Source organism: Canis lupus, chromosome 22, assembly GCF_003254725.2.
Source record: "Canis lupus dingo isolate Sandy chromosome 22, ASM325472v2, whole genome shotgun sequence".
NCBI classification, from domain to species: Eukaryota; Metazoa; Chordata; class Mammalia; order Carnivora; family Canidae; genus Canis; species Canis lupus.
In genome coordinates, this window is record NC_064264.1 from 18,847,399 (window position 1) to 18,863,970 (window position 16,572).

A 16,572-nucleotide genomic window follows, 5' to 3' on the forward strand; every position below is an offset into this window, starting at 1 on the left:
GTTCTTGTCTCACGGAGTTAAAGAGTGAATCTTGTGGACAAAGGAGAGTGAGTAAAACAATAGTTTTATTAAGCGAGGGTACAGAAAAGGCTCTCATGAGTGAGAATGCTCTCGATAGGGTTGCCACTGAAGGCTTTTAGGCGTGTTCTTTTATTGAAAGCTAACCAGGAAACTGAAATCTTTGTAATTTCTCTACTGATAGTACCTTTGTGTAAACAGGACTAATAACATCTTTAATGGCTTACTTCTTTCTTAGGGTCTGTTCACTTTCTGTTGACCACAGGGGACTGTCATAAATAAGACCTCTTCTTCTTAAACACTTAGGGCAGGGTGGTCTGGTGTGTTCTGTTATCTCTGGTTTTCTTACACCTCTGCATTTTTTGGTATTTCTGTGAGCCGGATCACATAGCCCCATGTCTCACTCCCTACCTAGCCCCACCTGTTCCTTACTCACTGTGAGCATCTGATAGCAGCAACATATAGGGAAATTTGGACAGTCCTGGCCTCAATAGGCCAACAAAAAATGAGGACCTTTGGGACTAGACTTGGAATACAGAATGAAGCTAAAGTGGCAGTTATAGAGGTTTGGTATAATAATGAAAAAGATTTGCAAATGGAGCAGAGAACATTAGAGATTAGAGGGAGAGCTCTCCAAAGAGTTGTCAAGGTTGCAGACAGTTTGGAAAGACAATGGAAGAATTTGTGGGTGGACTAGATGCATTATATTGCTCACACAACATCTCTCAAACAACAAATCAGATTGAGGGCTTATGCTCTTATACTGTGTCAGATATATCTATATTGCTAAAAAATCTGAAGTTTAATAGTCAGTGATTAGGATTATAAAAACACAGCCAGGTTAGAATGGGGTGAGAAAGGTTTGTGGAAGTCCTATAGTAAGATTAAACTTTGGCTGTGTGCCTCTCATTATCTTTAATGACTAGAATATAATGATTTCAAGGGGAATTTAGTTTTTAACTGGTTGAAATTGGGCCAACATAGTTGTATCCTCAGGTGAGATCAATGGGACAGCGTTTCACAGTAACATCTGTAAGTTTGTATTGATGAAAACCTGTTCTCTTAGAATATCATTAGGTTTATAACCTAGGTGAAGACTACCATGTACTGAACTATATCTTCTAATTACTAACTCAAATACTGTAATTGTATGGTTAATGGGTAAAAGTTATTTTTGGGGGGAGGAATGGAAAAAGATATTCTAATCTTAGCAATTCTTCATTCACACATTCATCTAATACTGTTACATAGTATCACAAAGGTTTTGAAAGATTATTAGTAAAATTAAATATAAAACAAAGATGAAGAAGAAAAAAATCTAGGATGAGAGAGATTTGAAAAGACTAATATGATACTAATATGATACCCGTGGAACTAAATTAGTCAGAAAAAAGAGGTCAAATTGGCTTTAAATTACCGTGTGACAGATTGCTTCCATCAACATATGTAAAAGTACAAATATTTCTTAATACAAGAACAAAACTAATATTCCAACTGGTAAAAGATTATCCAAAGACCTGGGAAGTAAGAAGGTCACAGTTCCTTCTTTTTTTTTTCTTTGTAATAAATTCCCACTTTTTATCCACATGACTCAAATCCTATGATCATTGACATTGTAGAAAGATTATTGTTTTTTACAAATAATGCATAAATATTTTAATATTCATATTAAACAATAAGGAAGATATTTAAGATATATGAGGCAAATGACACTACACAGGATCAGAGTGTACACTGGGGTGGAATAAGGAAGCAGTGGGCAGACACATGGTTTGTCCCCCTTATGTACACATTAGGCAGTTTTGATCTTCACTAGAATTCCTTGTCAATATTGACCAATGGAATTTAGCAGCTGAACGATAGATAAGTGCTCTGTGGGGTTTAAGAAGTATTGATTACTGATCTAAGAATGTGCTAAAGGATATGTCTAGTCTCTTAAGGTTGTTTATTGTGAATATATTATATGTAGAAGATAATTTATATAATAAATTATGTAAACATATAATTTACACACTACAAACACATGACTAGTGAATTTTATAGGGTTAAAGACAATAAAACTAAGTAGCTTCTCTGAGTGTCTCTTGTATCCTTTGCTAATTGATATTAAAGCTGGCCTCTGTTTTGAGACCAGAAAAGCAAAACTATTCATAATTTTCTCATTTCACATCACTGAATATCTGGCATCCATGCTCCTATGCTATCCTTTTTATCTATTTCATTTTGGGGAATTTCCTATCACCTTCTCAAGGGATTTGCTTGTCTCTTGTTATTAACAGTATTCAGCTTTTAATTCAATAAGTCTAATCATATTATACAAAACTTTGCAATATTCTCAAACTAAAATAATTTTGAGAAATTAAAATTCTAATTCTAAAGTTTACACCATAGCACCCGTAAGTTATGCTCAGCTCTCTGCTTTTCTTCACATTCAGAAGTGCCAAGAAATTTTGTCACTGCTCTTGAATTGTGCTTCCCCATTCTCTTCTGAACCGACTTTATTCAGTAATATACCTTTGACAGTTCCTCTATTTCAAAGATCATCACCTTTGGTTTCCACTGGGCCACATCTAAACAGCATTTAAAATAGTTGCTAACTCTGTTGTTCATGAAACTCTTGTTTTCAAGATCTCCTATATAACTCTTTTTTTTTTTAAATTTTCTAGCTACTTATTTTCAACTTCCCAGGGGAATGATTCATATCTTTCTGAAATTCCTGAACTTCTTTTATGTTCCTAGTAGTCAGTTCTAGGATAGAGATCTTTGCTTTTCTGTTTAATTTCATTCCCTGGCATGATTGTACCTAGTTTCTTGGTTATCTAATTATTTTGATTATTCACATTATTTCCCCACCCCATCTAATTCCTCTATCCTAGATTTATAGGTAAAAATGATCACAGAAGTTTCCTTGTGCATACCTAGTAGAGAACTCAGGTCTTTTGTTTACAAAAGAAAACTCATGATGTCCCCATTCAATCTCTCAGTTCTTACTGCTTCTCTCATTACTGCCCTCAATCAGTCCACCATCGTCTTTCAAGAAGGCTGCTAGATTAACCTTCTCTGCATTGATAAAAATATTTAAAATGATAAAAGTATCTGGATAAAAGTATTGTCTATTATGGTAGCCACTAGCCACATTTGTCTGCTGAGTGCTTGATACCAGATTAGTGGGACTAAAGATGTGAAATATGGAAGCAGCTCTAGAGTTTACTTATAACAGTAAAAAAAAAAAAAAAAAAATGCAGTTCTTTTTTTTTTAAATGCAGTTCTTAAATCATGAATTTAATTATATCACTTTCAGATTCAACTACTCCAGAACCTTTCCATTATCTTCAATGTTAAGCTCAGCTTTCCATAGTAGGCATATATATTTGGTCCCTTCATCCTAAGGACCCAGTTTACTAATCTAACTCAATTTCTGTGATATATCCTTTAGCTTACTCTACGCTGTTCTTGATATCAACCTGTTAGTCTTCAGCATGTTGCCCTAAGGGAGAGGACAAAAATGTTTGTGTTTCAAGGTCCATTTTTTAGGTATTGTTTCATCCTGCAATACTGTCCTTACAGATATTTTTATGACTTCCTTCCTACTTTGTCTCAGTGTTGGATATAGTTGGACAGTTAGGTGGTCAGGGCCAGGGTCCCCAACAAGACAGTATGGAGTCAGGAAGGCTCAAATAAAGCAGCACTGACATCCTTCTTTGCAGCCTTTGCAAAAATAACTTCGGTAATATGTCCAAAAATAAGATAATTAAGCACAAAAGCTTTTGTCAATATCATGGGCAAGGGGTAGTTAAGACCTATACCCCCAGATGTCAGGAAAAAAAAAAGGACCATCAGCACGTGGACATTCATCTAATAGGTAATAAGGTAAGTGACCAAAGCCCTGATTGGCACAACTCAGCACACCCTGATTGCTTAACATAGTTCCACAAAAGAATTCATAAAAACCCCTAAACTTAGAAACTCTGGAGGCAGTCCCCTCAGGTCCCCCTCCCTCCCTGGGAGCTTTATATTCTTGCTCAGTAAACTTTGCTTTACTGCCCACTGCTCTTCATCTGCTCTCCCTCTTCATGCTTCAAAGTGGTGTGACCTAGAACCGCGGGCACTGAGGGACTAGAAAATCCTGTAACACCATCTCTCCTAAATGATTCTACTTTAAAGAAGCCCTCCTATCTAAAATAATACTCCCTTTCAGTCTCTTCCCCATGATATGCTTCCATTTTTGTATATAATACAGATCAATTTTTAAAATATATAAGAATGCATAGTAAAGAATGTGAATTTGTGTAATGGTTTATTTATTGTCTTCATGAGAAGAGAGTATTTGTCTGTGTTGTTTATAGCTCAAGTTGCAGAAGCTAGAAGAGAGACTTTTATATAATGAGAGTTTAATATATACTCTTAATCTAAATATACACAAAAATTATATTGGTAAACATTAGGATGAAAGTACACAGTCTTTAAGGAATTTGAAAATTACATATATTCAAAATATAAAGAGAAAAGCAACAAATGTAGATAGTCATATCAAAAATGTTATAATGATAAATCAAAAATTAAAGTCATGCCATATTAGTAGAGGTGGGTATGATAAAAATCTATTTATAATGTTCTTTCAAAAATAAAAAAAATAAAAAATAGAGTGAGCAAAAAAAACAAGCAAATGGTTTTAAATCATCGCAAAAATAGTTGGCATAATGAACTTAATTTCAAACAAGTGTGAACAGAGGACACTTAATTAAAAACAACATGGCTACTGAATATATAATAAAGGATGTAGTCTGTAATTAAGATATAGTTAGGCCTTGTTAAACTTTCATGTGTTTGTTAGAGCTTCAATATACTTTTAAACCATGATTTATGCTTGTAAATTTAGAAAATATGAACATATCTTAAAATTTGATAGACAAGAAGTGTGCTGCTTAACAAATTGCTGTATTGTGATTCAGTGCAGAATGCATCCATCCATTTTTAATAGTGTATCAATGACATGCCATTAAAATACACATGTGTGGTGATAACCTGTAGTAATCTACTTCAGATTACTGGGCTCAAACGTTATTGTGTAGTTAAAGGGAGAAACTCCTTATCAATGCTGTGGGCACAAATAAAGGCAGAAATCATAGAATCATTTATTCTTTAATTCTGTTACCTCCATAAACATCTTATGATACCTTGCTGTTAAAACATTAACAATAATCATATTACATGTTGAAAATAATATAGCAGGTAATTTAATTTTGGTAAATTAAGGTGATTGTATTTTTTATTAAATAAGGATAAAAGATGAATCTCTTGTGGACTAAGATCTATTTAGCACATAACTCAGTTGCAAATATCTGCTTATTTTGTATTAATTGGAAGCCTGAGCATTTGAAAAACATTGTAGTCTCATTTAGATTTTGTTTGCAACAAATTATGTGTAATGCATTTGGGACTTCTCAAATATCTATAAAGGAATAGATACACATAGTAATAGAAATTTATACTTAAGAAAAAATATTAATTTTGACTATAGTAATTACTTTCATAATTAACTTTTGTTCAATCAAGTACAGTATTTAATGAAAGCTAATGAGTGTGTTATAAGGAAACAACCATGCACAATGTGTATGAGTGTTTGTGTACTCTACAAATCCAGAGAGGTATGATCATCTATGAAAATACTACCCCCTGTATTGTGCATCATGTCCTTGCTTCATTATTATAAAAAATGACATTTAAAATTTTATATTTTGTTATCATGTAGTTATGCCCTTTTTTGTAACATAGTTGATCTTCTCTAATTTTATTTCAGAAAAAAAATGAGGCAAAATTATTTGGAATTTATTTCATGTTAAGAATGAGCTTACTATCAAATAATTAAATTACTCAATAGTAGTTGAAAAAACAATCTCCAAAATGGTAAGGTCTATTGGGAAATACATATATTCATTGTAATAAAAGTAAATTATAACATTTAAAAATATATAGATTGGTTAAAAAATCAATACAATTATTCTGTTCCTAGAAAATAAAAAACATCCACCCAATACACTGAAATGATGTTTTAATGATGAGAAAAAAATAAAAATAAAGCAATAAAACCATTTTTTTCAAACAAAAAATGGAATCTTAAAATTTTGATGGGATTAAAAAAACACTCTGTTTGTTTTTATTATGTTGATAATTCATTGTTGGCTGGAAATAGTTTGATATTTTTAATATTGATCTTGTTCAATACCAAAGTACTTAATTGGTAACTTACTTAAACAGTGCAATAATTTATCTACATTTTCTAAATTATTTCTGTAAATGATGTCCTTTTTTTGCAGCATTTATATATATTTTTGTTTGTGTTGTATTGGGTTTCATGAAAATGCTCTGGGATTTCACTGTAAATTTAGGTGCTCCCTTTGGTCTTCTGACAAAGGCAGTTTACTTTTTATTTTTATCTTCCTTAGAGATGGTCTTTTGCTTTCTTTTTTAAGTTATCAATATCAACTAAATTTTGTATTTAATCTATTGTAGCAGTTTGGTGTTTTTAGATCCTGTTTTGTTCTGTTTTATCCATCTTTGGAAACACTAAGGGAAAATGGAACTTTGTTATCAGATATGTGTTCTCAGTTATTTTTCACTTGACCTTGGGCTCTACCATCTTTCTTTTACAGATAGTTTTCTCTATTTTGTTTATTTTATCATCATCTTGTACAATATTCAGCTTTAAAATGGATTCTCTGTCCATGTAGAGAATATTCACTTACATCACATTCTAATCCGCATCATACTACTTACAACAACAGGAAAATTTCCAGTTTTCCTGTTTTGGATAACTTTTTCTAGTGTTTTGGAGTATTTGTATTTGCTATAAAATGATTGCAAATTTATTCTTCTTTTGTTTAGGATTTGTTTAAACTCATAAAGAGACCTGTAGCTTAATGTCACTTATATTAATAAGAAAAAATATGCTGTGTACACTTTCAATATACCAGACACTCTTCTAGGCACGTTTTTTAAAGTTTTTATTTAAATCCAGTTAGTTAACATATGGTGTAGCATTAGTTTCAGGTATAGAATGTAGTAATTCCAACACAGACAATACCCAGTGTTCATTCCAACAGATGTAGTCCTCAATTCTCATTATGTGTTTCACCCATCTCCCTGCCCACCTTCCTTCTAGTAACCATCAGTTTGTTCTCTACGGTTGCGAGTCTGCTTCTTGGTTTGCCTCTCCCTCCACAGCTCAGCTCGTTTTTTTGTTTCTTAAATTCCACATATGAGTGAAATCATATAGTACTTGTCTTTCTCTGACTAACTTATTTTGCTTAGCATAATAGTCTAGCTCCATCCATGTCACTGCAGATAGCAAGATTTCATTCGTTTTTATGCCTAAATAATACTTCATTATGTTTGTGTATATGTGTGTGTATACCACCTTTTCTATATCCATTAATCAGTCAGTGTTAACTTGGGCTATTGTCATAACTTGACTATTTGTAGATAATTCTGCATCAAGCTGCATATGAGAACCTTATTTTTTTCTTTATCTTATTATTTTTGACTTGGCTAGCCATGACTTGGCTGGCCAAGAGCTGAGTGAAGCATCTCTGCAGATCACAGTGCAGTCCTGTTGGCACTTGATTTTTAAAAGTTATACCTTATCTAAATTCTGAGATACCTTTACTCCATTGATTAGACAATAAATTTTTAAAAATGGTACAGCCAATAATAAGGTCAGGTTTCAAACCCATTTCTAACTGACATAGAATACAAAATTTTATTGAAGATATCATAGATTGGATATTGCTGTTTCTCAATATCTCTTGTTCCTTCACTCTCCTGTGTGTGTGTGTGTGTGTGTGTGCGCGCGCGCGCACATGTGCGCACACTTGCACACATGGAGTTAGCATGGACTTTTATGAAAAACGTAGAGAGGACTAACTTTTGGATAGGGAGTGGGGAAAAATTTGCATTTTAATAAATGAAGTTGTCTATATTATTCACAGTAATTGGAAATCAGCATGCACAACTACAACATAATGCTATCATGGCAAGTTCAAGGGTGGGGCAAATTGTAGAAACTGTTATCACTAGTGTATCCACAGGTCTGTTATATTGTTAAAATGTATGGCATCATGATTGTTATTTGTTATTGTTAAATTTTTTGATAGATAATGCAGTTCCTTATTTATTTTAGTTTATTGTTTTATTTTAAATCATCTTTTTATCAAGATAAAGAAAAAGCCCTCCAATTAAGAGAGTTTTGAGAAACTATATTATAAAATATAATATTTAGTATTCTGAGGTCTGCTGTTTCTACATTCTTTCTCCTACTTCAGAATATGGACCACTTACAGGCCAGGAAGTTATCTTATTTATATTTTAACCATTGCATCTGGCAAGATATCTGTTAATAGAATTGGTGCCTTAAACATTTAATAAAAGTTAAATCAAATGGTAAATTTACATAAATAGTTTAGCTTAATTTGATTATGTTCCCATATCATTGGTAAATACAAACTTATAATGCAGACTCTATGTTATTTTTTTCCTCAAGTTTCATAAATAACAAAGTATTGACATAAAACAAAAGCAGTGGTATGCTCTTAAGTTAGCTATAAAGAAACCTCTTAAAAGACAAAGTTTGGTTTCAAAGCAATTTTCCATCCTCTTTTGAACCTTTAACATCATACTAATAAAAAGCCTTGGTATGGTGTTGAGCATGAACCTTATGAAGCGATAACATCTATCCACTAAATGTGCTCCACTGTTCTAATTGAAAACAATATTCAGCAATACCATTAAGGTAATTAGGAACTCTATTGTAAATTAACAACTTTAAGAAAACTAATTTTCCAGATAGGACTGCATGGGCAACGCAGGCAAATATGTACCTATAAATTGTGATTTTAAAAGTATGCTTACTCTCTAAAGGAAGATTTTTAAGACTTAATATTTTCTAATTGTTACTTTCATTTAACTTTTCAATAGTTGAAGCTGTTTCTATCTTAAAATCACATTGACTTTAGACCACATAGTTTATAGTGCATCAATGGCTATTTTCTTGCAAATTACAATAGCATTGTAGTACTTTGAATTATATATATATATATATACATATATATTGTGCTTTGCGCTAGAGACACTTTCAAAACAGGCAAGAAAAAATAGATACCTAAAAAGGTAAAATGTGTAACTTTGAAAGACAGATATATACATAAAAAACAAGGCATAGGAACAGTCCTTAATGTAAATTATCATTCAAAAAACAGAAAAATAATATAGGCACAAAAATAGCAATGCTTTATTCATGATATTCATATTTCCAAACTCTTTTTGGTAAATTTGGTTAATTATCAAGAGTAATTCTTTTGTACTATTTACTGCTAATCTAAAATTCAAATATAGCAAAGGTATCACCTGTAGAAGTGTGGTCACATTCATCAGTTGTATCTACATGCAAGCTATTCTGTATAATCAGTGCTGTGTCACTGTTTTCTGTAAGAATTACAGTTTCAGGCACATGCCTGTTGAAGGCACATAGTGTAAGTCTCACTGAAGTAATAATAGAGAAGGAGTGATATGGAACAAATAACAACAACAATAACGAAACTTGGGAGTAGTTCCAGTCTTTTGTTTGGGAGGTCTTTTATGAATTACCAAACTAAAGTATATATACCTGCTAACTTCTCCACTATACTAACTAATTTCCCAAATCTAAGTCTCAGTAGACATCATTGTAATTGCCACTTTCTGTTCTGGTCTCTGTACTCTTTATTTGGAGACATAATTTCTGCTTTACCCATCATCTAACATAGCACCTAACATAAAGTATATACAAAATAAATACCAGGTAAATGCACAAATAAATAGATGAAATTAACCAATTATTTTTTGAAAGTTACCAGATTTCTTTCAGCCTTGAATATTTTACATGGATAGTTAATATATAATTACCAAAACTTTCTAAATACAGAGTTTTTATAATTTAAAACAAGTATTTGCTTGCATGTTCCCCTCCTGTGGCCTATGAACTCTTCCAGGGAAGAAGAGCTCTTATCTACCTTTATAGCTCCAAAGCCCATCTCAGTACATATATGATACTAAATCTAGGTAAACTTTTAATGAACTATGTATGAACAAAAACCTGGAGGCAGACCAAGAAGAATTGGTCAGAACATCTTTTTATTCACCTGATTACATACAATATGACCTTATAAATCTTTGAAAAGATGACAAAATAAAGAAATTTCCTTCCTTCCTTGATTCCTTCCTTTCTTCCTTCCTTTCTTTTTGTTTATCCTACTAATTTGTGTATTTAACATACATATACACATATGTATACAAAATAAAGACAAACTTTCACTAAATCCTGAGTTTGTGAAACTAGAGGTTGTTCTTTAACTGTATAAAATTGTACGTTGCAGGGGTGCCCAGGTGGCAGTCACTTGAGTGTCCGACTTTTGGTTTCATCTCGGGTCCTGATCTTGGGGTCCTAAAATAGAGCTCCATGCTCAGCATTGAGTTTGCTTGGGACTCTCTCCCTCCCCAAGTGCTCTCTGTCTCAAATAAACAAACAAGCAAACAAACAAATCTATCTTTAAGAAAACCAAAACCAAAAAACAGCCCTGTGCATTGCATAAATCAAACGCAGTGAACATGGCCTGTTTCATTTAACTCCTGTCCTTGTTCTATAAGTTTGCAAACTAGTATAGAGAATTAGAATATTTCTATATTTGCTAAAACTGTAAGAACTTGCCTTGATTGATATTGAGAGCCAACATTGGTGATTACTTCATCCATTTAAATAACAGGATTGACATGCTGTCAGGTCACCAAAAAACTTTTCAAAAACTTCTTTGAGTGGGAAAAACTCAATGATGTTACGAAGCAAAATCAGAAAAGATTCTTTATTCAGGAACACCTAGGTGGCTCGGTGGTTGAGTGTCTGCCTTTGGTTCAGGGCGTTATCCCAGGGTCCTGAGATCGAGTATCACATCAGGCTCCCTGCAGGGAGCCTGCTTCTCCCTCTGCCTATGTCTCTGCCTCTCATGAATAAATAAAAATCTTTTAAAAAATTCCTTTTAGTGATAACTAAAAAGTCAGTTGTATTTTGTTTTGTTTTTGCCTAAGAAAGGCTTGTAATTGTGTTTCGGCAAGAACATAGGGAAAATAAATATACAAAGTATAGTATAATCTAACTATGGGTAACAAAATATTTAAAAATAACAATTTCTGGTAAAGTTTCCTAAGCTTGATTCATATTTAATAATTATGAAAATGAATCATTGTTTTTTTAAAAAAAATTCTATTTGAATAACTGAAGTAATCAGTGCAAACAGCTCTATTCCTTGCTGTCCTATTGATTATAATATACATGTGAACCTCAATGGGGATTTTGAATATTATAGATTACATTCATTTTGGTCAGTGATCTATCACAGATGATTGGTATTAAGAGCCCAGCTGTGCCTTCTGTTCTACTTACATTTTCAACAATTATTTCTCAGTGATAATTCAGAAAACTACACTTGAAACTCTGGTTGTTCATCAGTTACACTGTATTAATTGTCATAAGTATCCCAATTAAGGAAACAGAATTGAAAACAAATTGAAAAAACAAAGGTTTTAACAAAAAATGGAAGAAAAGAATTTGAAAAGAAAAAAATTACATCCATTTAGAAGACAGAATCTCTACACACAACTCTGGCTTAGCCAACACACACTTACACACACACATTCTAACCCTAGAGCAGTTTCTTAAATAAAATTAGGATCACACCTCTCTAAAACAATGTCCTACAAGCTTTGTCCAGCACATTTACTTCATGTTCTGTGAGAGGCAGATGCCAAAATGCAATTAGATACACTATACAATTATTAGGGGGCTGCCTTTCAAAGAAAGTGGAGAGGGAGCCTGGAATGGCTGGGAGAGCTGTTAGTCAGGCATGAAGATCTGATGTTGAATGAAGGTGAGAGGGAAGGAAGGAGCCTTGGGTGAATGCTTGATTTATTGCTGTACAGTTCTCAAAGAAGTTTCAGTAAAGCCAATAAGGAATCTTTGAGCCAATGCTACAAGATGTGGCATGTCCCAGGAGCAGGAATGCTTTACTCTCCCTGTCACACTCAGCCGGAGGTGGGAGCAACCTGTAAGAAATAAGCCCTCAGAAGAAATGTAGTGATGGGCTTCCAGAGCATAGCACCAGGGACTGTCAATTACGCTTTCCCCACTCAGAGAGGGCCTTCTTTTTATGGCTGCCTCACTCACCTTTTGCCAAGATTTGCCTAGACCCATTCTAAGACTCAGACATGAATCCTCTGCATTTTCTGAAATAGGGCCACCAAAAATCTACCTTCAACTGTACCCATGGCAGGGTATGAAATACAGTTGTAGCCTCATATAGGCACACAAATGAATGTAAATTTTATTAAGTGGAAGCCTTTACGGCCAAGAGTCAGACCATCTCGAGTCATTATAACACCGAGGGGTATGTGTACTTTTCTGCAGCAGATTGACAGCAGATTAAATGATCTGCCACAGATTTATAAAAATCTGTGTCTACAGTTTTATGTAAATTTCTAATTACCTTGAACATCTTCAAGGGGAAGTATAAACCATTATAACCTGTTATGAATCTCTTTGATTAGATAATAGTAGAATTATTTTCCCAACAGACAAATTCTGCAAATCACAAATGGAAGTAGACTGACCAATAAACTAATCCCTTGGAAGTACAGGAATTTCTAGAAGTAAACATAGATAAATTGGTAGAGACATTCTTTACATTCTGTTCCCCCCAAATATTAACTAACTTTTTAGGGAAAAAAAGACAAATTGCAAAAAAAAAAAAAAAAAAAAAAAAAAGATGGGCTGATGCAGTCTCAAAGTGTTTTGTTCTGAAAAGTCTCTTTGGGTTTTAGGTGTCCTGTTGTTCCACCATCATTTATTTAGATTACTAGAGCAATTTAAGGCCACTGCAACAGTTTGAAAAGCTGACTATCAAAATTCATGGGCAAATCAACAAAATTAGCAGATCATTGTGAAGATGTGACCAAATGAATAGAAACAGAGAGGCTAAGATAATGGCATGTGAAATTTTTTATTTCAACTTAAAACATTGAGAAGATGACATAGGACTTTCAAGAATAAAGGAGGTTTAATATAAGTAAAAGAGGAAAATCAAGGAGTTAATAGATTTTCAGTCTTCTTGGATCATGTCATTTCACCAAGCAGAAAGGTCAGCAAAGTCAAGTGTGCCAATGATCCTATTAAAGAACTTCTCCAAAGTATGCTGAAAAAGAACTGGCAATCATACTATTATCATTAGAAACATGAAGGGCAGCTGAAAGAAAGCAGACTTCAATTTAGCCACTCAGATTTCCAGAGAGGGAGACCCCTTTTTCCACTGTAAAATTGCAGTTCATCAAATCTATTTTCTCAAGGACGATAAAGCTACCAATATTATATTGCATGAAGAAAACTATGTTGTGATTCCTTTCTGTTTCAGAATTGTTTATGCTGATGTTTTTTAACCATATGGTTTATTTTTCTATCTGAAACTTACCTGTGCTTTTAGGTCTTTTTCATTTTTTCTTATTCACAGAGTAATCAAGTTAGTGTGATCACTTAACCCACTTGAAATGTTAAATTTAGATCATTAAATAATATGTATCTAAATCTTCCTCTTCTTTACAGAGATAGGTCAGATTTTATTCACTCCCCATTGGAACTTCAGATATATTCTATCTTTAAGAAGTAAAAAAAAAGATAATTGAATTTATTGTCAGTTTTATTTTAATTGTTCTAATTTGATATATTCTGTCTGATATATAATTTTCCGTAGGTTGAGTTCCCTAACATTCTCTACCTTGTCATCCTCAATATCCCCTGTAAGAGAAACTGGTGTTCAGCCTATCAGTGATTTTCTTCTGCAAGGGTCTTCGAATCAATATGTAGAAAACCATAATTCTCCTAATTAAGAAAACTGGGAAACAAGTATACCTATTTTCTAGAATCTCTTAGGTATAAGTAATATAGTATTCTCATTCTCATCTACTTCTGAAGTCACTGACCAAGCCTCTATTGTTTCTTATATTTGGTTTTGATTTTTTTTCTGTGTGTGCGTGTGTACGTGCACATTGACACTAACAATTAGTATCTGTTTTAGCTAAGGGTCATAATTTTTTGCACATGGGGTTTTACAATAGGATTTTTGTTAATCTCCAGTATTGTTTCCTTTTTTTCTGTTTTCTTTGTGTTGCTGCTCTTGTTCCTCTCTCTTTCTAGCCATGAAATAATTTTGACTTGATATTTTTTATCCCTAAGTTCATGTGAATTCTGTATATTGATAATCTCACATTTTGTTATATTTTTGTTAATTCTCTATTTATGACTGCTTTATAAATAAGTCCACAAATCAAGCAGGCAAATTCTAGCTATTTCAACCTGGGAAGAGTATCTAGGGTATCATCTCTTTGTCATATCTTTCATGTGACTGATAACATTATTGAGACTTACTGGACCCCAGACTTCCACCATATTCCATTGAATATTTCTTATCTATGTGAGTCATGCCTCACTTGTTAAGTCCTTACAAAATCTAGTCATATTAGCTATTCTTGAATCTCTCCTCTGATGATAGGAAGATAAAAATGTCACTTATTTACAGTAAATTTAATTAAAGATATATTAAAATTCTCCCAGATAAAACATGGTTTTCTCTGTCTTTCTTATTCCCAGAGTGCGAGAACAACAGAAAAAGAAATTAAATTTTTGAGGGGTGTGGAGTAAGCTAAGATCTTTGGAGCCACATGAAACTCTAACAGGTACAAGAACAAAAATCTGCTCTGAGAGTTTATGAAATACTTAAGGGGGAATCTGAATTACATATCAAAAAGCATCAATGTCATTCGACTAATATTTCTAAAAATTACTCCAAGGTACACATTAATTGGGAGAGATCTTACCTTTTGCAGATCTACAAGGCATTCCAATACTATTTTAAGAAAAACTCTGACATTAATCACTTTCTGATGACTCAAGACTAATTAAAAGCCATCCAAGAAAAGTTTTCTGGATTCCTGGTATAAATAATCTTGCCAAGTTCTTCTAATGATTCCTACCATTGTAAAGTATCAGGATTTAAAGTCTAGGATTTGTCTTTCACTGCAGGAAATTATCTGTACCAGACAATGACTCCACAGACCAAAATTTCTTCTGTACACTGAATTCTGCAAGTTTATTCTCCTGTCTGTAATAAGTGTTTCCATGATCATTTTTGGCCATTTTCCTTGTAGGAGAGATTATGCTACTGTGCCATGGTCTTTAGTTGCACATGTTCTCGTCAAGTTGACGAGATTAATAGCTCCAATAGTCTTGGAGACCAATAGCTAATAGCTGTCCAAGCATATGGAAAGGCTTCTGACTGGCCCAGAATGTGTTTGCATCCTCATGCATAATATACATAACATCTACAAAACTGATTACTATTCAGTATGTGGACCTGGCCATTTTGTCGTTAGCAGCTATATTCTGCATTATGAGATAACATATTTTCAAATATCATTCAGTGGCTTTTTAAAAACTCAAGCTACCAAATATTGTCATTTTTTTTCCTTGAGAATAGAACTAACTTGCCTAATTTGAGTACAGTGTCATAATGCAAATTCAATACAGATAAATAATCCATCCAAGTTTTTACACTTTTTTAAAATTATTTTTTAAGTGGAGAGAGGGGCAGAGAGAGAATCTTAAGCAGGCTCCATGCCCAGCACAGAGCCCAGTGTGGGGTTCAGTCTCACAATCTTGAGATCATGACCTGAGCCAAAACCAAGAGTCAGACTCTTAAGTGATTGAGCCACCCAAGTGTCCCCAGGTTGTTATACTTTAAAAACATGATCATTGCTGAGTGGATTTAGAAAATAATGTCCACTGTAGGAAATTGATGGTGCTATATATGTGTACATAGATTCATTGGTATGCCACAAGGTTATAGCTTCCATCAATGTTCCCACCAGACAGACTACCATCTAGCAAACATAAAAGTTCTAACTAAACAAAAAGACATTAAGGGGGGGGAACACACCTACTGTAAAATATGACCATTAAAAAATGTAAAATTAGTTTTATAGTTGGAAACCACTGTATGCAATAATGGCACCCATAGACAGATTTCTGGGAAAGCGAGCTCAGTAGCCTAATTGATCCTTAGATTACTCAAGTAATAAATATCAAATCATTTTTAAGTATGTATTTTTAAAATCTCAGTTCTTAAAATTGGAAATACGAAAATGGACTTTCTCCCTATAAAAGGGAATTTGACAATGTCCCCTGCATGCAGTTTCTTACTAACAAGTATTTGACAGTGTAAGTAAATTTTCATTCAGGATAATTTTCTTTCTAATACTATAAAAAAACTGCAATCCCTGCTTTTGCTTACTCAGTTTCTTGTAATCGCTTTATATTGACTGTAGTAACAGGCCTCATAAAATCATATTCTTGAGTTGAAAACTAAAACTGGAATGAGATTTTCTATGAGAATCCATTGAGAACAGTCATATATGCCATAACCA

At 33.2% G+C, this 16,572-nt stretch overlaps 1 long non-coding RNA gene across 1 annotated transcript in view; it reads left to right on the plus strand.

Annotated features, from left to right (window-relative positions):
- The window catches only part of LOC125753335 (uncharacterized), a 145,326-nt gene that overhangs the window by 18,895 nt on the left and 109,859 nt on the right, over positions 1-16,572 (plus strand). Inside the window, exon 2 of the long non-coding RNA XR_007404909.1 lies at positions 14,741-14,826. This is a non-coding gene — a long non-coding RNA (uncharacterized LOC125753335). The remainder of the gene's footprint in view (positions 1-14,740; positions 14,827-16,572) is intronic.